Source organism: Schistocerca americana, chromosome 1 (genome assembly GCF_021461395.2).
Source record: "Schistocerca americana isolate TAMUIC-IGC-003095 chromosome 1, iqSchAmer2.1, whole genome shotgun sequence".
NCBI lineage: Eukaryota > Metazoa > Arthropoda > Insecta > Orthoptera > Acrididae > Schistocerca > Schistocerca americana.
The window spans coordinates 167,397,064-167,420,450 of record NC_060119.1 but is presented as its reverse complement, the minus strand read 5'-3'; the positions used below and the strand labels follow the sequence as shown (position 1 = coordinate 167,420,450).

Below are 23,387 nucleotides of genomic sequence, written 5' to 3'. Positions count from 1 at the left end.
CATCGCCGCCACTGCTGCTGCTTCTGCCACAACCATCAGTGCCACTGCCAGCACAACCACCACCGCCTTCATCACCGATACCACTACTGCCAACTTCGTCATCATCAATCAACTGGTAACTTTGCCGCCACCATGCCTTCTCCAACCACCACCATTGTAACTGCCCCTCCCAATCCTGTCCTACTATCACTTGGAGCACTTTCATCAGGCCTATCCTCCTCTCTCAGTTGTCTCTTCTCCAGCCATATCATCCTCAGTAGCACCCTCTTCAGATCCAGCATAAGGACCAACATCATCTAGTACAGCAACAACACCAAAACTACCACTACCATATGTCAGTCCACCTGCACCATCTCCATTGACTTGGCCAGGTTCCTTCACCCAAGCCTCCTTCCAAACAACCCTGTCACCTGTTACTCTCAATTGTGTGCACCACACCCTCCTTACCTACAGCTATCAGGAAGACTGCCAAATGCCTCAGCACTGATCTGCTGCCACTTCTGACACCAAAAAGAAAGCCTAACACATGGAAAGCCCATACTATGTGGACTGCCAGGCCATCCCATCTGCCACCACATCTACCGAACTGCATATCTTCCTTCTCTCCCATCCTGACTCCAGCTTCCTCAAATCGGAAACCCTCCTCATTGAAATCAGAAAATATATGCTTTCCTTGCCTACCACTCAGATCATCCGTAGAAGAAACTCCATCCTCATCAAACCCATGATCCAGAATTCCACACCAGACTCATCCAGAAGATTCCCCATGTCATTTTCGGTCCCCATGCAAGCCTCACACCTTTTCCTACAACCACCCAGACTAAGTAATCACAACCTCTCTGCCATCCCCTCACCCACATCACAGTGATCAAAGGGATCAACCCTGAGACCACAATGGAGGAGGTGGCGTCTGAGCTCAACTGCCATCCTGATCTGAAAGTTTGGCTCCGTATCTTTGACGATTCTGACTTGACCTTCAAAGTCCACATCTTGACTGAATCCTCATCCACAATCGACCATCCTCTCCACCATAGGGCTCAGATCTACAAACAACAACACACAGCTGAACTATCCAGATCATGTTGTCAGTCCTACCACTGTCAAAGATGCCTCATGTATAAGGACCACCTGAACACTGACTGTGAACACCCTTCCACCTGCCTCCATTGTAAATCCTGTCATTTCGGCAGGCAGTGCCCTAATCTTGCTTCCCCTCCCTCATGTAATACGTGTAACCTGCCCTACCTGTCCTGTTCCTCTAAGTGCAAGGCTCACGTCCGGTACTCACAGCTTTACTTCTGCCAGTATCTCGTCTCCTACCTTCCAAACTTTACAGAAGCTCTCCTGCGAACCTTGCAGAACTACCACTCCTGCTAGAACTAGCTTCTGTAAAGTTTGGAAGGTAGGAGACGAGATACTGGCAGAAGTAAAACTGTGAGTACCGGGCGTAAGTCGTGTTTCGGTAGCTCAGATGGTAGAGCACTTGCCCGCGAAAGGCAAAGGTCCCGAGTTCGAGTCTCGGTCGGGCACACAGTTTTAATCTGCCAGGAAGTTTCGAGAGGGTGCGTTTCTGGATGAGGTATCGAATATATTGCTCCCCCCTACTTATACTGCTACGGTCGCAGGTTCGAATCCTGGCTCGGGCATGGATGTGTGTGATGTCCTTAGGTTAGTTAGGTTTAAGTAGTTCTAAGTTCTAGGGGACTGATGACCACAGATGTTAAGTCCCATAGTGCTCAGAGCCATTTGAACCATTTGAACCCCCTACTTATAACTCCCGAGGAGATCACAAATGTAAAATTAGAGAGATTCGAGATCGCACGGAGGCTTTCCGGCAGTCGTTCTTCCCGCGAAACATACGCGACTGTAACAGGGAAGGGAGGTAATGACAGTGGCACGTAAAGTGCCCCCCCGCCACACACCGTTGGGTGTTTACTTAAAAACTGACATATATATTCCTTACATCCATACGTACTGTTGTGTTGTAAATTTGTTCAACCGCAGTAGGTAGGATTTAATTCTGTTTCCTCCCTGTTTCACGAAAATGTGAAATTAATGCACGGCCATGGCTTATTGTTTCAGCTACTTCGTAGTTTCTTGCGTATCCCTTGAGTCAGACGTCTTGTGTTCGAACAAGCTCGATACTGTATCGACTATCGAGCACTGCGGCGAATCGGGAAATATCGAGCCTGTTCGAATGCAGATATCGTTTTTCCAGCCCTAGTGAATAGTGAATACACAAGACCATCCACAATATGGAATACGGTACACTATGACGTCACTATGCTGTGAGTGGAACGTGAGTAACACACCTTGTTTTATATCAGATTTTTGGAATTTTTCTTGTAGAAACATTTTCGTTTTTGAAGAGGTGGAACACTTCTGTTCGGAGAACGCATTGGCTATCGATGTATGTGTCGTATTGTCGTTCGATAAGAAATTTTGAAAATGTGGCGTGGTGATGTTTTGGGCATGTGACAATAATAATTTGCTACTGTGAAGTAGTTATAAGCCGTTACGTCAGTTTGAGTTCCTTTACAAAGGTAAGTACCTTCCGTATCTTTTCTAGTTGAGAAATTTGGCATGTCAGATTGTGAGGAGCTCCAGTAGAGGACTGGTTATGGCTGTATGAAAATTAATGAATATGCAAATAGTTGCTTTTCCTGTAGGAGACCTTATGATATGAAAACAGCAAAATATCAATCAGTTTTGGACACTGCCAGTTCTCAAGTACATCTGCAGTGTAATTTGCTTCTTCACACGAAAATATGTCGACTGTTTTTGAAGAGGTACTCATTGATTGCGAACACACGTTATGTTGTGTACCTGTAGCGTTTTACATAATGTTGACGTGTAGATATCGTCATCGTACAGATTCTTATTTACTAACTGCATTGTCTTATTACCAAGTTTCCGTAATGGATCTCGAACAATGTTTTACGGTTTCAGGACAGCACTCGTGTCTTCCACGTGTGTGTATGCGATTTTTACGTCAATTACTGGCGCGTAGTACGATTCCGAAAGCAACTATAGGCGGTTTCGTCTTCTACCCCTGTTACCATTCTTATCTCTTAGGATTCCGTTGTGTAGGTGAAACTGTAACATTTATTTTCCATCCTTTATGTGGATTTTCATGAAGTGTTGTTTCCTAAAAAGTGACAAGTATTTTGTTATGACGGCAAGACTGTCTATGCACTAGACTGGTGCAATCAGCAGGACACTTATCTTGGTTTCCCAAGTCGAATTTTACGCTCTTGTACATCAGAATATCTAGGCAAGGGCACAAAAGAATTTTACATGGTAAGGTCTGCCAGGACTTTATTTATGAGAACGTGTATTGTTTTCCTCATAGAGAATTCTCTTTGAATGTCAACATGACTGCAACTAGTAATAGGGCCTAGTTACGTTATGCCTCCTCACTTGTTTTTACTTTCTACAGAACATGCATACATGTTTTGGTACATTATATGTACCAATAACAACGTATCTTAATTTACCTTACAGTAATGATAATGTATGATAGCCTTAAATATGGAACAGATGTTGCCAGTGACTAAAACAGGTGTCCAGCAATGCTACATATCAAGTTCATACAAAACCAGCTGTATTTGGTTATTCACAAATGTTTCCTTCTCTAAATCAAACTGTCACTAATCTATAGTGAATTCAATTGACACATAAACTGTCAGTTACTGTTATTCAGGAATAAATTTGTTAAAAAGTTTTCCTTAATAGGAAGTTGTTTGTTGTTTTGAAGACTGATTTCATGCGACTCTCCATGCTATTCTCTCATCAGCTGTGCTGTTGTTTCCCAGTGTCCTCATGATTATACTCCTTTTCAAGGTACACTGAGTTATATGCAGTCCTAAAGGCATTGTAGCAGATGAGGTGCAATTGACACAATAACTTTATCTACTAAGATTCCCTGGATGCCCTACAGACCATTCACCAAATACACCCAAGCAGGTAAGGCAGTACAAAACATACAGGACACACGTAATGTACTCTAACATCAGGGTAAGGAAGTAATATTCTGCTGAGTATCTTGCCATGTGAAGATACTGGGAAATGAGCAAGCAGATACAACAACAAGGGATGCATCCAAGTGAAGTAAAGTACTTCCCTGTGCTGTACCCACAAGTGCTATTGTGTTGTCGAGGAGAAAAGTTAGGTGCAAGGAGAATGTGTGACTTGAGGTAGAAGATATCAAATTAAGGCTGCTGAAGCCCACTGTTTTGCCATGGAAAACATCATTCCAGGCTCACGGATAGGAAGAAGTGACTGCAACATGACAGAAAAGGACATCACCCTAAGACACAAAAGACCTTTTCCAGCAGTGTCATCCACCAGTGTACCTATGTCAGAACACCATGTCTTGTTTGCATTTAACATTCTGAGAACAGGACAGCAGTTGTTCTTGATAATGATTTGTCCACTGTTTTAAGTAACAATGAGGCAACTTGTTTGTTTTCTCAGGACCCCTTCTCAAACTATAAGGCAAGTTATTTTAATGTATCTCGGAGTGGCTGGTTCACTTCGTTTGTCAGCGATCGAGCCATTATCTGAATCAGTTTTACAATTTTGACTGTGGCCATGTCTTCTTTAATACATATTGTTAAACTGAGACTTGGGTTTTTATTTAAGCAGTCCTAATTTCCGTGAATAGTACTGCTACCCAACATTTACTTCTTACAGTGGTTTGTTCCTTCCTGATTTTATATGCGGTCAATGAGCCACATGTACGAGGGAATACTTTTTAGCACTTCCATAAGGTAATTCTCATTTTATTTAGTATTTCATATCATGGCGGTATTCTAATTTTGTTTCAGTGTGAGGAAAGGGCATGAATGCGCATGTAGACATATTCTTCCTTGCACATTTTTACTACCTGTTTTAATGTGTTGATAAGAAACCATGGTCTCCTTTCTGACTGCAAACAATCTTTCAAGTTTGTATTAGGTTGGTGCATAAGTTCGTAGTGGTTTTGTTTTGAATGTTGATATTCCAGTTGCTGTGGGTTATTTATTGATTGTCATTTTTTATTTGCAGTTTACTGTTGCTATTTGAGTTTACATATTCTCATTTTGTCTTTTGGAAACAGTGAATGGGGTGGACACCAGAAAAATGAGTGTCAAGTGGAGAAATCAGAACATTTCTGACATATTATTCTCCTAGAGTTCAATAGAGGGGTGACAGCAGCAGAGGCATTTGCGTCGTTATGGGGATAATGCCATGGGACAGAGCATGGCAAGAAAATGGTTTTCTCATTTGCAGTAGGATCATTTTGAGATTGACTCTCCACTTTAGGGTTTGATGAAGATTGTGTAAACACATTAGTCCCAATTATCCACACCAGTGTACTCAAGAACTGGCAGATGTGAAGAACTGTGGTCATTCGACCACCGTGCAACATTTGCATGCAATAGGGAAGGTTCAAAAGTCGGGCTTACGGGTACCGCATGCTCCAAGCCAAAATCACAAAAACCAGCAGTTGCCATATGTGCATGTCTGCAATTGGCTCATGAACAACACTGACCATTCACATCCTGTATCATCACTAGTGATGAGAAAGTGTCTCTTTATGCTAACATAAGAAAAAGAAAGGAATGGTTGAACCCAAATGATGCAGCAACTTCCCCTATAAAGATATGCGTGCATCCACAAAAGATAATGAAATGCATTTGACAGAACAGTGACTGTTTGGTATACTATGAGTTGTTTCCCTGAGATGTAACCATCACTGCTCTCATTTATTGTCAACAACTGAGTCGTCTTGAAGTTGCAGTCCAAGAACAATGACCAGAAAGACTGTGTGAAGTGATTCTACTCTATACTAATGCCTGCCCGCATTCTGTTAGACTGACAAAAAGCGCTATATAGAAGTTCGTTTGGAAAGTCGGCCTGCACTTACTTTATTCACCTGATTGTGTGCCCTCAGATTTCACCTTTTCCACTTTCTTTCAAACAATCTTCTGGGAACTTCCTTTATGGATGAAAATGCGCTGTGAACATGGGTTGATGACTCCTTTGCTTCTAAACCACACGATTTCTACAGCTGCGCAATCGAAAAGTTACCCCAACCTTGGCAGTCTGTTCTAAGCAGTGAAGGATAATATATTATTGGTGACTAAAGTCTCTGTTGTGTGTAGTAAACTTAGGGAAAACTGCTGTGATCTTGTGCCCCCAGTAAGATTGATTATGAGGAAAAACTTTATTTTTGCTTAGTATTTAATTTATATTCTGCAAAGGTGCTCATAACTATTTCATTGAGTGCCCTGAAATCATCATCATCAAAAACTTCACCATACTAATCTCATCATTTGCCAAAATAGAGGGCAGATCCCCACTTAAATTTGCTTCTACGCACTCATCGCAGTATAAAATGCACTCGGTTAAAATGTGCAGTATAGTGATTTGTGTGCCACAGACATTGCAAACTAGGTGATCTTACCTGTGTCTGAAGCCATGTATTAGGGGACAGTGCTCCATTTGGAGGCAGCTCAGGTGTACTTCATCCTGTCAGACTGGCTGGTAAGATGTATACAACAACCAAATAATTGTCTTAATCAAGTCAGTTTATTGTCCCTCACCGCCAGCCACTCCCCACCCCACAGTTACAAAACTTACCAGCAAAATGATAGCATGCAGTTGAATGGCACATTGTTTCATGCCATGTTTGCAGCAGGTCTCCTTGGCTGCTTAGTTTCCTTGCTCATTTTCCCAGATTCCCTTGTGCCTTGGTAACCAGCAGGATGGTGGGTGTCCAATTTGTTTTGTCTCCCCTTCCCATGGGTCCATTTGTTGCAATGTTAGTATGGCACCAATGGAACTGGAGCAAATGAAGTTTTGCTTTGCAAATGCCTCATCTGCTCTATTGTCTTTAAGATTCCATATAACTCTGCAGTAAATATGATGTACCCATTGAGAAGGCAAACCTTGAATACATGACCTGGGAACATAATTGAACAGTTCAGGGGAATCTCCTTGCCTCAGTGTACATATTTTGAAATCATGAAACTCTCTAAAATATTGTAAAACAAAGATTTAAAGGTTAAATCTGGAATGTAGTCTTTCTTAAAATTTGTCATGTCTAAAATAATTCTGAACCTCCTGGGAAGATATGGTGGAGATCTTTTCCAGCCTTGGTATAAAACTTCAAAATTAGCCACACTTACCTCTAAAATGATCCTGATTGTCAAACACTTGGATCACAAGACACAAAAGAATTAGACATTAGCTGCCAATGGGCATTGATTTGTATCAACGGGGCAAGTTGAAAATCTTTGCTGAACTGGGATTAGAACCTGGGTCTCCTGCTTACTAGGCTAATGCACTGACCACAATGCCATCTGGTCACAGTGGTCACCACAGCTTCACAGTCTATCCAATCGTGCCTACTGTCTGACCGAAAGTCTTAACTTTATACAGCACACTGTTGTTATAGTTCCCCTACCCATTAGGGTCATTACTTGCAGCATCCATCAATTCCTGTAAGTTTTCAAGTGTGGTATGTTCCTGCACTGAAGGGTCATTGGCTGTCATCACCTATAAAGTGTCTGCCCCGATAGCTGAGTGGTCAATGTGACAGATTGGCATCCTATGGGCCCGGGTTCGATTCCTGGCTGGGTCGGAGATTTTCTCCGCTCAGGGACTGGGTGTTGTTGTCTTCATCATTATTTCATCCCTATCCGGCGTGCAAGTCACCCAATGTGGTGTCGAATGTAATAAGACCTGCACTAAAGTGGCTGGACCTGCTCCGCAAGGGGAAATGATGCCAAACACTTGTTTCCATTTCATCACCTATAATCTTGTATCACAATTACTGGAACACTGCAATACAGATTCCCTGTTTCATTTGATAAAGAGGAAACCTTGTGGTATAAAAATGTTTCTGTATTCCCCAGGTGGGAGGCTACAACAGAAATTCTGAAAAACCTTAATTGACAGACCCACTCTCAAAGCATGCTTATTACCTTGTTAAAACCTGACTAAAAAAAATTAAGGGACACTTCTTTTCTGAGCAGAATCTATCAGTATTCTTCAGTTACATAGTGGCTATTAAACTTTTTGAGAGATTAATAGACTGGGACTCAAACCGAGGTCCTTAGCTTTTTGGTAACCTCTTTTCCCTGTTGACGTACCCAGAAACAGTTCGTACACTGCCTCTAAGCTGCCATCTGCCAGTATCTTCCAGCCACATTTCAATCAGGGGAGAAGGTACATTCATGTAATGACAGTTGGTTACCAAACAAAATGTCGTACTATTGCAGTGTTGTTCTGATAAGTTAAATTGATAGTTTCATGTTGCTGTTTACAATTTCATAGCTGCAGATGCTTAAGTTTAATGCATTTGCAGCTATAGCAGAATTAGTGTGTCTATATATGGGAGATACTTTAATATATTGCAGCGAGGAAGTAATTGCAACAAGCAACTCCAAAAAGGTATAAGTTTTTGGTTTTTACTTTATGAAAATTTTAATATATTTTTGTTTCTATTAGCTTTGAGTTACTTAAGTATGCTTAAAGCAGTCAGTTCTGTATGATTAGATAACTGATTTATGTCACTTAGGTAATGACTATAAACTAAGCTGCCCTCTATTCATTTTCATCTATAAATAATCTCTATTAATGAACTGTTTGAAGTGAACAAGTTGCTCTGACAAACTATTGGAATATTACCATATTTGAATAACTTCCATTACCTTTCACGCACAAATTTCATTTCTCAAAATAGTGAGAAAGTCACTTGTTTGGCAGTATGATAAACCTTGGATGGAGCATTCCGTGGAATGCAGATATTGAAGAATTGCAAGGGAGAGAGGGGTGTTTGTACGTGGCGTGGTTTGAACGTGAATGTTTGTGGTAAGAGGATACTTACGCAAGACTGATTAGTAGAACCAAGCAGTCTGATTGAAGTAATATTCAGTTCACCCTCTCCAAGTGATTTTCAGTGTGTTCCCTAGTCCTTTCTTTCCTTCGAAGATGGAATATAGTTTTAAGATAAAAAAATTCTAGCAAATTAAATTACTGCAGCTTGGTCAAAGTCATTGATCTTAAAGTACATTAATTTAGTATGAATATTATTCATTTCTCCATTTTAAGCTTACTGCAATTAATGAAAGGAAATTATACACCATATGTGTTTGGCTTTTATTTACAAAGCACTGTCTGTGCTCATTCTTTAAATATGGATTCATATGTTTGTACATTTTGGTTGTTGTATTTCTTTATGACGTTGGTGTGCAATTTTCTTATAATGCTTCTGCCTCTTGTTAATACATTCTGCATACCACTGCTTTTCCCTTTTGTTATTGAAGGTTGAGGAAGAAAGAAAATTTAGTTGTACATATAGACCTAGTTTTTGGCCTTTTACACTTTTCTCTTACACTACATTGGTGTTATGTACACTTCACCTCACTCTAGAACTAGAACTGCAGTTGCATCTTTTCATACTCAGCATAATATTACAGTGTTTGTGTTTGTTTGTTTGTTCGTTTTTCCTGTAGTTTGTGAATGTTGCCAACCTGTGTGGTCATATGTGTATATTTTAAGTTATAATAATAAGTGGTCATTTAAGAGTGTGTAGTTTGCTATGTTTATTTGATCATTTATGAGTTATTTCTTTTCTGTTGTGGTTTTCTGAGTGTGGTAATTTTCTTTTACGGTGAGGTGGTTTTTTTTGTTGTTTGACCATATGATTTCCATGTGCGTGTTCCTGGTGGTAATTTTATGTTGGCATTGGTGTAAGTGTTCTGCAAAATTCGAATGATTTGCTCTCCGCTTCCATGCTCTTACATTTCCTTTGTATCTAGTGTTAAATGTTCTCCTGGTTTGACCTATTCGTCTTTTGTCACATGTATTACATTTCAGTTGGAATAATTCTGATTTGTGATAGAGAGCAATTTTTTGTATTATTTCTGGAAAGTACTTTTGAATTGAATTGTTGGTTTGGTCAGCTATTGTTATATCTTGTTTTTAAATAGTATTGGACATTCTATTGGTGTGTTTGTGGTTGTACATCATTATGTATGGTATGCACCAATAACAAAATCAAGAAAGAAATGACCAAACTCCCAGCTATCACCAATACAAGGACAGAACCACACACAGACACACACACAAAACACAAGAAACAGGAGCAACACAAACTGAGAAAGAAACAAAAAACCCAAGGTGGTGCCCAATGACATGCAGCCACAAACACACACACACACACACACACACACACACACACACACAAAACATCCATATTTTTATTTTATTATTATTTTTTTTTCGAGCAAGTCATAAAAATAGCTGACCAAACCAATAATTCAGTTCAAAAGTGTTTTCAAAAAGCAGTAGGAGAAACTGTTCTACATGGGAAGTCAAGAATATACCAACTGAAATGTAATACATGTGATGGAAGATACATGGGTCAAACCAGGAGAACATGTGGCACTGAATGTAAAGAACATGTAAGAGCATGGAATTAGAGGACAAATCATTCGACTTTTTGCAGAACACTTACACCAACACTAAAATAAAATTATCACCAGAGACACAGACATGAAATACAAATTCGGTTTCGCAGAGAATAGTCATCGGCATTGGCCTTTACTTAGCTTGCATTTATTGTGAATATCTTCCCCAGTGTAAATTCCCAAGCAACTAAAAAAAGTGCAAGTTATTCCCATATACATTAAATTATAATAAGTCATTCTGGTGGTCTTCAGTCCAAAGATTGGTTTGACGCAGTCCTCCTTGCTACTCTATTCTGTGCAAGCCTCCTCATCTCCATATAAGTACTGCAACTTACATCTTTCCTGTATTTATCTCTTGGTCTCCTGGTACAGCTGCCCCCATGTCCCTCCAGAACTAAATTGATGATCCCTTGATGTCTCGGAAAGTGTCCTATCAACTGATCCCTTCTTCTAGTTGTGCTGCAAATTTGTTTTATCCCCAGTTCTATTCAGTACCTCCCTAAAAGTTACGTGTCCTACCCATTAAATCTGTAGCATTCTTTTGTAGCACCACATTTCAAAAACTTCCATTCTGTTCTTGTTGAAACTGTTTATCATCAATGTTTCGTTTCCATACATGCCTACACTTCATACAAATACTTTCAGAAAAGACTTCCTAACACTTAAATCTGTATTTGATGTTTCTTCATAAGGGCTTTTCCTGCCATTGTCAATCTACCTGATTTGGCTATCATCAGTTATTCTGCTGCCCAAATAACAAAAGTCATCTAGTACTTTCAGAGTCTTGTTTCCTAATCTAATTCCATAACATGATTTAATTTGACTACATTCCATTATCATTGCTTTTCTTTTTGTCTCACTCCCTTCTCAACCACTGCTTCTCTTTCAGCCCTCTTGACCCTTTAGAACTACCATCTCGTTACTGTACAAATTGTATATCGCCATTCTTTCTCAGTGTTTTGCCCTTGCTACCTGCAGAATTTCAAAGAGAATAGTCCGGTCAACACTGTAAAAAGCTTTCTATAAATCTACAAATCCTGTAAATGTAGGTTTGCCTTTCCTTAATCTATCTTCTAACATAAGTTGTTAGGTTAGTACTGCCTCAGGTATTCCTACATTTCCCCGGAATCCAAACTGACCTTTCCCAAGGTCAGTTCCTGCCAGACTTTCCATTCTTCTTCCGTAAAGAATTCATCTTAGTATCTTGTGACTGGCTTATTCAATTGACAGTTTAGTAATATTCATGCCTGTCAGCAGCTGCTTTTTTTGTAATTGGAGTTTTACATTCTTGTTGAAGTTTGAGGGTATTTCACCTGTCACACACTTGCATGCCAAATGGAAGAGTTTAGCCATGGCTGGCTCTCCCAAGGCTATCAGTAGTTCCGACGGAATGTCATCTCTTGCCATAGCCTTGCTTAAGTTGTTCAGTGCTGTATCAAATTCTTCTTGCAGTGTCATATCTTCCATCTCGTCTTCATCTATTTCCTCTTGCATTTCTATAACATTGCCTTAAAGTTCATCTCCCTTGTATAGACCCTTTGTATATTCCTTCCACTTTTTAGTTTTCCTTTCTTTGCTTAGGACTGGTTTTCAATCTGAGCTCTTGATATACATCTGCTTCTGTTTTCTGGAGAAGCCCCTTTTATTTTCCTATAGGTAGTATCTATCTTTCCCAAAGTGAGATATGCTTCTAAATCTTTCCATTTGTCCTCTGGCCTGGATGACTGACTGATCTGGCCTTGTAACATTAACCAAGATGGCCTTGCTGTGCTGGTACTGCGAACAGCTGAAAGCAAGAGGGAACTACAGCCATAACTTTTCCCAAGGGCATGCAGCTTTACTATATGGTTCAATGATGATGCTGTCCACTTGGGTAAAATATTCCGGAGGTAAAATAGTCTCCCATTCGGATCTCTGGGTGGGGACCACTCAGGAGGACGTCGTTATCAGGAGAAAGAAAACTGGCGTTCTACGTATCGGAGCGTCGAATGTCCGATCCCTTAATCGGACAGGTAGGTTAGAAAATTTAAAAAGGAAATAGATAGGTTAAAGTTAGATATAGTGGGAATTAGCAAAGCTCGGTGGCAGGAGGAACAAGACTTCTGGTCCGGTGACTATAGGGTTATAAATACAAAATCAAATAGGGGTAATGCGAGAGTAGGTTTCATAATGAATAAAAAAAAATAGGAGCGCGGGTATGCTGCTATGAACAGCATAGTGAACACATTATTGTAGTCAAGATAGACACGAAGCCCACAGCTACCACAGTAGTACAAGTTTATATGCCAACTAGCTCTGCAGATAACGAAGAGATTGAAGAAATGTGTGAGGAGATAAAAGAAATTATTCAGATAGTGAAGGGAGACGAAAATCTAATAATCATGGGTGACCGGAATTCGATAGTAGGAAAAGGAAGAGAAGGAAAAGTGGTAGGTGAATATGTAATGGGGGTAAGGAAAGAAAGAGGAAGCTGCCTGGTAGAATTTTGCACAGAGCATAACTTAATCATAACTAACACTTGGTTCAAGAATCATGAAAGAAGGTTGTATTCATGGAAGAGGCCTGGAGGCACTGGAAGGTGTCAGATGATATAATGGTAAGACATAGAATTAGGACCCAGGTTTTAAATTGTAAGACATTTCCAGGGGGCAGATGTGGACTCTGACGACAATCTGTTGGTTATGATCTGTAGATTAAAACCGAAGAAACTGCAAAAACGTGGAAATTTAAGTAGATGGACCTGGTTAAACTGAAAGAACCAGAAGTCGTACAGTGTTTCAGAGAGAGCATTAGGGAACGATTGTAAAGAGGGGGGAAAGCAATAAGAACAATGGGTAGCTATGAGAGATGAAATAGTGAAGGCAGCAGAGGATCAAGTCGGTAAAAAAACAAGGGCTAGTGGAAATCCTTGGGTAACAGAAGAAATATTGAATTCAACTGACCAAAAGAGAAAATATAAAAAAATGCAGTAAATGAAGCAGACAAAAAGCAATACAAATGTCTCAAAAATGAGACCGACAGAAAGTGCAAAATGGGTAAGCAGGGGTGGCTAGAGGACAGATGTAAGGATGTAGAGGCACATATCACTAGGGGTAAGATAGATACTGCCTACAGGAATATGAAAGAGAACCAGTTGTATGAATATCAAGAGCTCAGATGGAAACTCAGTTCTAAGCAAAGAAGGAAAAGCAGAAAGGTGGAAGGAGTGTATAGAGGGTCATACAATGGCGAAGTACTTGAGGACAATACCATAGAAATTGAAGAGCATGTAGATGAAGACGAAATGGGAGATATCATACTGCGTGAAGAGTTTGGCAGAGCACTGAAAGACGTAAGTTGAAACACAGCCCCGGGTGGAGACAACATTCCATTAGAACTACTGATAGACTTGCGAGAACCAACCCTAATGAAATTCTACCATCTGGTGAGCAAGATGTATGAGACAGGCAAAATACCCTCAGTCTTCAAGAAGAATATAATAATTCCAATCCCAAAGAAAGCAGGTGTTGACAGATGTGAAAATTACCAAACTATCAGGTTAATAAATACTCTCTTTCAAATTCGGAAGGTGGCAGGGTTCAAATACAGGGAGCAAAAGGCTATTTACAATTTGCACAGAAACTAGATGACAGTTATGAGTTGAGGGGCAAGGAAGGGAAACGGTGGTTGGGAAGGGAGTGAGGCAAAGTTGTAGCGTATCCCTGATGTTCTTCAATCTGTATATTGAGCAAGCAGTAAAGGAAACAAAAGAAAAATTTGGATTAGGAATTAAAATGCATGGCGAAGAAATAAAAGCTCTGAGGTTCGCCGATGACATTGTAATTCTGTCGGAGACAGCAAAGGACTTGGAAGAGCAGTTGAATGGAATGGACAGTGTCTTGAAAGGAGGGTATAAGATGAACATCAACAAAAGCAAAATGAGGATAATGGAATGTAGTCGAATTAAGTCGGGTGATGCTGAGGGAATTAGATTAGGAAATGAGACACTTAAAGTAGTAAAGGAGTTTTGCTGTTTGGGGAGCAAAATAACTGATGATGGTCGAAGTAGAGAGGATATAAAATGTAGACTGGCAATGGCAAGGAAAACGTTTCTGAAGAAGAGAAATTTGTTAACATCAAGTACAGATTTAAGTGTCAGGAAGTCGTTTCTGAAAGTATTTGTATGGAGTGTAGCCATGTACGGAAGTGAAACATGGACTATAAATAGTTTGGACAAGAAGAGAATAGAAGCTTTCGAAATGTGGTGCTACAGAAGAATGCTGAAGATTAGATGGATAGATCACATAACTAATGAGGAGGTATTGAATAGAATTGGGGAGAAGAGGAGTTTGTGGCACAACTTGACTAGAAGAAGGGATCAGTTGGTAGGACATGTTCTGAGGCATCAAGGGATCACCAATTTAGTATTGGAGGGCAGAGTGGAGGGTAAAAATCGTAGAGGGAGACCAAGAGATGAATACACTAAACAGATTCAGAAGGATGTAGGTTGCAGTACGTACTGGGAGATGAAGAAGCTTGCACAGGATAGAGTAGCATGGAGAGCTGCATCAAACCAGTCTCCGGACTGAAGACCACAACAACAACAACCTATTATTCGATTTAGAAAATCTCATTTTTTAGAAACTTTTGGTGGCCACTATGAGTCCCTGTGTAAATAGAAATAATATCCATAGTTACAGTTTTGAATTATTTTCTGTTCATCCTGGTTATAGCTAAACAGACTATCTGTTCAGCTTACTCTAATTTTGGGCCCTCTGATTTTGCTTTCTTCCACGTTATAAATTAATATATAATAACAAATTTTGATTTTTATTGTTATAAGTAGCTTGCAGAACAATGCTTGTCAGCGGGGTTAGGTTCGCTTCCCGGCTGGGTCGGAGATTTTCTCCACTCAGGGACTGGTAGTTGTGTTGTCCTAATCATCATCATTTCATCCTCATCGACACGCAAGTCGCCGAAATGTTATTATTATTATTATTATTATTATTATTATTATTATTTTCCTTTCTCAGATGTTATGTCTGGTTAAAAATGGAAAGTGACGCGGACCTTGATCAAGCGTCACTTCCTTTTAACTGTACGGTATATGTTACATTGCATTTAGGAACTTTCAGGGCATTGAACATGTATCAATAATTACAGATTTCTGTAGTTGTGTGTGTATATATGGATGTAGCTGTATTGCGTTGATGTACTGGTGGATATTGCGTGGTATGACTCTTGTAGTTGATAGTACAATTGGTGTAATGTTAACTTTATCCTGATGTCACATGTCCTTGACTTCCTCAGCCAGTTGGATGTATTTTTCAATTTTTTCTCCTGTTTTCTTCTGTATATTTGTTGTATTTGGTATGGATATTTCGATTAGTTGTGTTAATTTCTTCTTTTTATTGGTGAGTATGATGTCAGGTTTGTCATGTGGTGTTGTTTTATCTGTTATAATGGTTCTGTTCCAGTATAATTTGTATTCATCATTCTCCAGTACATTTTGTGGTGCATACTTGTATGTGGGAATGTGTTGTTTTATTAGTTTATGTTGTATGGCAAGTTGTTGATGTATTATTTTTGCTACATTGTCGTGTCTTCTGGGGTATTCTGTATTTGCTAGTATTGTACATCCGCTTGTGATGTGATCTACTGTTTCTATTTGTTTGCAAAGTCTGCATTTATCTGTTGTGGTATTGGGATCTTTAATAATGTGCTTGTTGTAATATCTGGTGTTTATTGTTTGATCCTGTATTGCAATCATGAATCCTTCCGTCTCACTGTATATATTGCCTTTTCTTAGCCATGTGTTGGATGCATCTTGATCGATGTATGGCTGTGTTAGATGATACGGGTGCTTGCCATGTAGTGTTTTCTTTTTCCAATTTACTTTCTTCGTATCTGTTGATGTTACGTGATCTAAAGGGTTGTAGATGTGGTTATGAAATTGCAGTGGTGTAGCCGATGTATTTATATGAGTGATTGCTTTGTGTATTTTGCTAGTTTCTGCTCGTTCTAGAAAGAATTTTCTTAAATTGTCTACCTGTCCATAATGCAGGTTTTTTATGTCGATAAATCGGCTTCCTCCTTCCTTCCTGCTTAATGTGAATCTTTCTGTTGCTGAATGTAAGTGATGTATTCTATATTTGTGGCATTGTGATCGTGTAAGTGTATTGAGTGCTTCTAAGTCTGTTACTCCATTTCACTACTCCAAATGAGTAGGTCAATATTGGTATAGCATAAGTATTTATAGCTTTTGTCTTGTTTCTTGCTGTCAGTTCTGTTTTCAGTATTTTTGTTAGTCTTTGTCTATATTTTTCTTTTAGTTCTTCTTTAATATTTGTATTATCTATTCCTATTTTTCGTCTGTATCCTAGATATTTATAGGCATTTGTTTTTTCCATCGCTTCTATGCAGTCGCTGTGGTTATCCAATATGTAATCTTCTTGTTTAGTGTGTTTTCCCTTGACTATGCTATTTTTCTTAAATTTGTCTGTTCCAAAAGCCATATTTATATCATTGCTGAATACTTCTGTTATCTTTAGTAATTGGTTGAGTTGTTGATTTGTTGCTGCCAGTAGTTTTAGATCACCCATGTATAGCAAATGTGTGATTTTGTGTTGGTATGTTCCAGTAATATTGTATCCATAATTTGTGTTATTTAGCATCTTGGATAGTGGGTTCAGAGCAAGGCAGAACCAGAAAGGACTTAATGAGTCTCCTTGGTATATTCCACACTTAATCTGTATTGGCTGTGATATGATATTATTTGAATTTGTTTGGATATTAAGTGTGGTTTTCAAATTTTTCATTACTATGTTTAGGAACTGTATCAATTTAGGATCTATTTTAAATATATTTCCAATATTTGTAGTAACCATGAGTGGGGTACACTATCAAAAGCTTTTTGGTAATCAATGTATGCGTAGTGTAGGAACCTTTGTTTAGTTTTAGCTTGATATGTCACCTCTGCGTCTATTATCAGTTGCTCTTTACATCCTCGTGCTCCTTTGCAACAGCCTTTTTGTTCTTCATTTATAATTTTGTTCTGTGTTGTACGTGTCATTAATTTCTGTGTAATGACTGAAGTTAATATTTTGTATATTGTTGGTAGGCATGTTATGGGGCGATATTTAGCTGTGTTTGCTGTGTCTGCTTGATCTTTAGGTTTCAGATAAGATATTATTATTATTATTATTATTATTATTATTATTATTATTATTATTATTATTATTATTAATGGGGTTAGCATTTAAAATGTGTGCTTCATTGTGTGAATGAGTCTGTGGTAGTCATTCACAATGTCAACATCATGTGTTTGGTTTCCCGTTAAAGTATATAGAGTCTTTGTTTAGCCATCAAAATAGCAACAAGTCTGTGTTGTTAGCAGTCAGTCCAGGGTTAATTATCCAAACGTATGCACTGTGTTCTGAGTCTGTAATTTGCATTCTTTTGGTAAGTTATGGTGAAACAGCATTTTATTATCAATTGCTTCCAACAATAATTCTTAAAAAAATAAAAAAAAATAAAAGAAAAAGAAAGGAAAAAGAGGACAGGATTGAAAATGAGTAAATACAGAATAACCCTCCTCTTCGCCACAAATAAATTGCGCAGTCCTAAACTGAAACCTCTTTGAATAGGTAAAAGTAAAAGCCCAACAATTCACTTACAAGCATTCACAGAACTCTTGGACGACGTGACACATGTTCACCAGTTAATTTCAAGAAGTTTGTTCCATCAGTGAGAAAGCACCCATGGTTACTCAAGCTGAGAGAAGCAGCTCTTCTAATTGTTGGATCACTGTCCAGCTCATCCATCTCCTGATTTATTGAAATTAGAAAATGGAAAAAAAAGAAACGCAACAGCATTAATTCAGTGGCTGGTGCAGTGCATGATACAGGCATTTAAGACTCATTATTGCCATTAATTGCTCACACCAACAGTAAATTCAGATGAGAAAACAGCATTGCTCTTGAAAACTGACCTGGTGTGGCAAAGCATTGAGCAAACCACTATTAGGAATTGCTGGAACAAGAAGATGCAAGAGATGAATGCTGTAGTAAATAGATTTCAACAATAGTGAGATCCAGGCCACATATGATATTATGTAATGCAGTATTAATCTTGAAGATTAGAGCCGTTGGGTAGTCGTCAACGATGAAGAACTGACTTTGGAAATCGTAGATGCTGATGCTGTTTGAAATGAGAGTAGTGAAGCAGTAGAGGATGAGTATGATGATGAAGCTGAAGAAGAAAGTACAGATGACTTTCCCAGTATACATGAAACCTTGGATAATATAAATAAAGTTATTATGTGAATGGAGCGACAGAGTAAACCAACCAGTTGAGTTGTTGCACCTTACAAGCATAAAACAACACACTGTAAAGAAACTGCGTGAAATGACCTTTCAAAGAAAGTTAACTGACTAGTTTAAAGCAGTGCAATAATGACCTATTGTAATTTACAGGCAGTGTTGTAAATATCATACTGTATTTGATGGTGTACTTTAGTTACTGTATTGAAACTCATCTTATCGTTTGGACCGTTTTTGAGTGAAGTTTGTCTAATTGCTGTACCTTATTTGGTTAGTTCCTGAAATGTTTTACTTCTAATGTTCTTTAAATTTAATGCAATAGAGTACAGTGTGTATAATATTGCATTATTTGTTCTTCTTAGCTTCCTATGCGTAGTTTGTCACTACACAGATCGTTGTCAATGTACTGTTGGTACATTATAATGCATGAGTAAAGCTTGTCTCGCAACAACTGCATTACATCGGGCTTCTACTGTATGTTGTGAGAATAAGTCTGCATAAACTTCACATAATGAGTTAATCACTGGCATCAGTTTTAAGTGCGAGACCAGCGGACCACAGTATAGTGTCCATACATGGAAGAAGACTGTGTGCACAATCAAACTCGACACTTTATTTTAATTGCACATAGTGTGGCATAAATCTAACACAGTAAAACAAAAATAATATTTTCAATTACGTGCAATCAATGTTAAACATACAGTCATTATTAGCAAACAAGCAAAAGTAAAAAAATAAGAAGCACAGAAACATTCACTGCATAAAATGTATGCATCTCAGCAAAGAGCAGCTAACTGCCAGCACTCCTTGCAGCCAGTGCACGATCGAAGCTGACATTTTGAAATCAGCCGATTGCTGTCAGATGCGAGCTGATCACAAACTCCAACAATCTGTACACAGTCCCCCTGGAGAGAGCACAGCGTTGTCCTCTGTGTTGCCCTATGCGTTGTCCATACACTTCTCTTGGAAGCACACACTGCAGTCAGTGTGTGTCTCGTGAGCAGGCATCGTCGTCAAGGGTACTGGGGCAGGTTGCTCTGCAACAGCCAAGGGGTGTGGCTTGGTAGGATGGTGGTGGATACCGGCAGGTTCTTATATGACAAACGCAGGCTTGACTCTGTCAATAGAGATTGTATTTCATTTTCCATTGACCATGATCTCTGATAACTTGGTGTGGGCCTGTATACGGAGGTGTTAATCCTGGTTTAACTCCATCCCTGCATAATTCCTTATGTACAAAAGTTTTGTGTTCACCATGTCTGGATACAGTGCTCAAAGTAACAAACTCGCCAGGTAGGAATAGTGTTTCACTGGACACTAATTTAGCTCCCCCCCAGGGGGCTCGGTGCTCTTTGACTGGTTCATGCTTGTCTACCACGAGGCCCCAGCCTTTGCTGCATCTTTTCCCGTCCATGCTGCATGTCTGTCCTCTTGCTGTTCCTTGGGAACAAGTCGGTGCTGTTTTTGGAAATGTATTCTGCATTTTCATTCCCTTTTTCTTTTCTTCTTCTTCCTTTGTTTACCTTCTCCTATTGTTCCTCTGCTTTATCGTTTGAGGTTCCTTTTTTTCTTCTTTCTCCCTGTGCGCTCCTGAAGGCCGGCCCATGTGTCTGACCCCCCTGCGAGTCCAGGAGTTAGAATAGGCCCGAGGTATTTCTGCCTCTCATAAGAGGCGACTAAAAGGAGTCTCACACGTTTCAGCCTTTATGTGATGGTCCCCTGTCGGGTTTGACCCCATAAGTTCCTCGCATTCCTGTCGTCTCTCAGAACCAGAAGACTACACCTGCCCCCTTGATGGTGTGGGGCACTTTTCTCCCTGTTGCTCCCACACCACCTACTTCAGGAGCAACAGCCCCCTCCCACACTGCCTGGGATGCAGATCGAACCACCCGCCTCCATTTATACCGGTCCCTTGTCCATTTGAAACTAGGCTATGAGTGTTTTGTTTATGCATCTGCACATCCATCCTTCTTATGCCGTCTCAATACTACCCATCATTGTGGCGGAGCAATGGCCTGATTACATCAGTGTGTATATGTGCAAATCTTGTCTGTCGGATCAGGGATGATACCTACAGGTCAGTGCACGTGCCGTGTTACTTTACTATGCTGACCTTGCGTGGCCCACTGTCGGCAATCCTTCTCCACTCCTGGTCAGATGTAATGGCTGCAGACTAATTTCACTGTCGACTTAATTCTCAGGTAGCACAGGCAAATTTTTGTGTATAGAATGCTGCTGGAATGAATGGCCTGGTTTTATTATGAGGTACATCACAATAGTCTCTAGTTTCTGAGGCTGGAACTTCAACAAACCTGAGCTGCAAGTCTGACACGTCACCCAGGCAATCATGAAGCTCCATGCCGACTTCTTGAGCTTTGGCCAGGTGCGTCAAATCAACCATTTTTGTAACAGTGCTGATGCTGGATGAACAGTCTACGACCACATTATCCAGACGCAAAATGTGCCAAACTGTCGAATAAACTCCAGCTAATTATACTTTCGTGCAGAACACTCACCATTTTCTGCCAAAATGCAAATGTTAGGGGCTTATGGTTTGTATATACTGTAAAGGCTGTGGCCTCGAGTTATGTACGTAAGTGTTTGATGGGATTATAGATGGCCCCCATCAAAACTTTAGCTTGTTCTGACATAACTAAACTCTTATTAGCTAGAAGGCAAGTAGCAGTGCTCATTGTTTTTGTAACTATTATCTTTGGAAACTAGCAATGAACTCGTGTAAATATTAAACCATTAAGGTGTCAGTAAAAGATAACCTTTCATGCTATCCAGCTTGTCAATAGTTGTAAACAAACGTCTTTTAAAAAATCTTAATATTTAAATACATTAACGTGTCAACACAAAAACCACATATTTATATAACATTTTCCTCCAATTAATGCAAAGAATTTAAATGGTAAAGAGAAAACATTTTACACAACATTCCACTTTATTACAATAGGTCAAAGACATCACATAGTGAAAATTACATACTTGACATTAAACAGAATTAATCAGTACAAAATATTTACGGAATTAATTATGGTGTTACAGTATCCTACAAGGTGGGTTGTTTATTAAAAAACCTAGGGTGTACATTTTCTTACTCTACCACCAACAACCGTTAAAAGAATGTAGTCCATTCTCTTAATAAAGGTGCTGATAAATCATCCCTGTAAGGTGTATATAAGATCACTTGTGCTGAATGTCCCTGTTATTACATTGGCCAGACAGGAACAGCCCTGTCTGTTAGGTTTAAAGAGCATATGCTAACTAAAAGCGATGGTGGAACACCTGGATCTACATTTGCTGAACATCTTGTCCAATTTGCCCATGCTCCCAAGCCTCTAGAGGATGCAGAACTTTTCCATAATGAAGTCAAAGGATGTAAGTTGGACAACCTTGTAGAATTGCAAATTTTTAAACATCTTATTATTGATAGAGAAAATTAGAGAAAAATAGCTGCAACTAAAAAATTGAAATTATTTCGAAGGATTTCAACCCTTACTCAAGTAGAGTTGACCGACGGTCCACTTCGAACGGCTGATGCTGTTTCCTATCTGCTTTGCCCCTTTATTATAGTGCGTTTGTACGTTGTGTCTCCATATATTTTGTATTATACTGGTAATGACACCAGTTCCAAAGGTGTTTCTTAATTTGCCTGTTTCATGTTCACGATATTTCATGCTTCGCACACCTGTCTCTCCCATGCTAATTTATTAGTTACTGTAGTGGGGTTTTGCCCTCATAATATTTGAATGTAAATTTTCTTGCCCTGACGTAGTAGCTAGTTCTTAGGAAAATTGTTTAATGTACTGTACCATAGTTAGGCATTTGTCCATTTGCAGGACTGTTTCCTGTCACATTTTGTTTAAGATTTATGCTGCTCTAAGTAATTTTGAGACAGCTTGTCTCTAGCGCGTGTGCTTGGCCGCTGGCCTAGCCTCGCCATGGAACTGCTCGCAACGCCTAGTTTCCTTGTTGCTTACGTGTGACCCTTATTCCAGGCCCCACCTAGCTCCGTCTACGTTTTTCCTATTGTTTTAAGTGTTGACAGACATAATCTTATGATTATGTGTCTTTATTCTGTATTAGTTTCATTCTCTGACATGGCCAACATTTGGCCCTCAAAATAATTTAAATTTTGTAAGTATCACGATTTTCCTTATTATGAAATCATTAGATTGATGATGTATTTCAGTGTTTAATATATGTCCATATGGGTTTACTTGTAGGTTCTGAAGAAGATACCATTATTGGCACCAAAACCTAGGGGTCCATTGCATCTCAGTTCAGCCAATTTGAGAAAATGTTCCAGCCGATAGACTTAGATTTGGCTGAAATTTAGCACACAAATGCTACCAAGTGTGGAACACTCATATACAAAATTTTAAGTTCCCCTGCCAATTCGTTTCAGAATTATGGCTTGTGAAAGAAAGTGGCGTGACCCGGAAATTGCAACCCGCATCAGGCAATCTATCTGCAGACCCAACTTCAGGTCTTAATAAGTTTGGAACTATTCCGCACAGTCCAGTGAAATTTTTACAACCCAGTAACATCCACTTAGAGAACATACTCTATGAATCAAAACACTAACAACATATTTCTGAGGGAAAATAAAAAATTC

The 23,387-nt window shown here is 39.3% G+C and overlaps 1 protein-coding gene across 4 annotated transcripts in view; it reads left to right on the top strand.

The window, feature by feature from the left end:
• The first annotated feature begins 2,181 nt into the window (after positions 1–2,181).
• Positions 2,182–23,387, top strand: part of LOC124552104 — a 42,054-nt gene continuing 20,848 nt past the window's right edge. The window contains exon 1 of one of the 4 annotated variants that reach the window (XM_047126492.1): positions 2,182–2,299. The gene's annotated coding sequence lies outside the window, so the exon portion shown is untranslated. Of the gene's footprint in view, positions 2,300–2,408; positions 2,544–23,387 lie in introns of those variants that run through there. The other 3 variants (XM_047126495.1, XM_047126493.1, XM_047126494.1) reach the window with 3 other exon arrangements.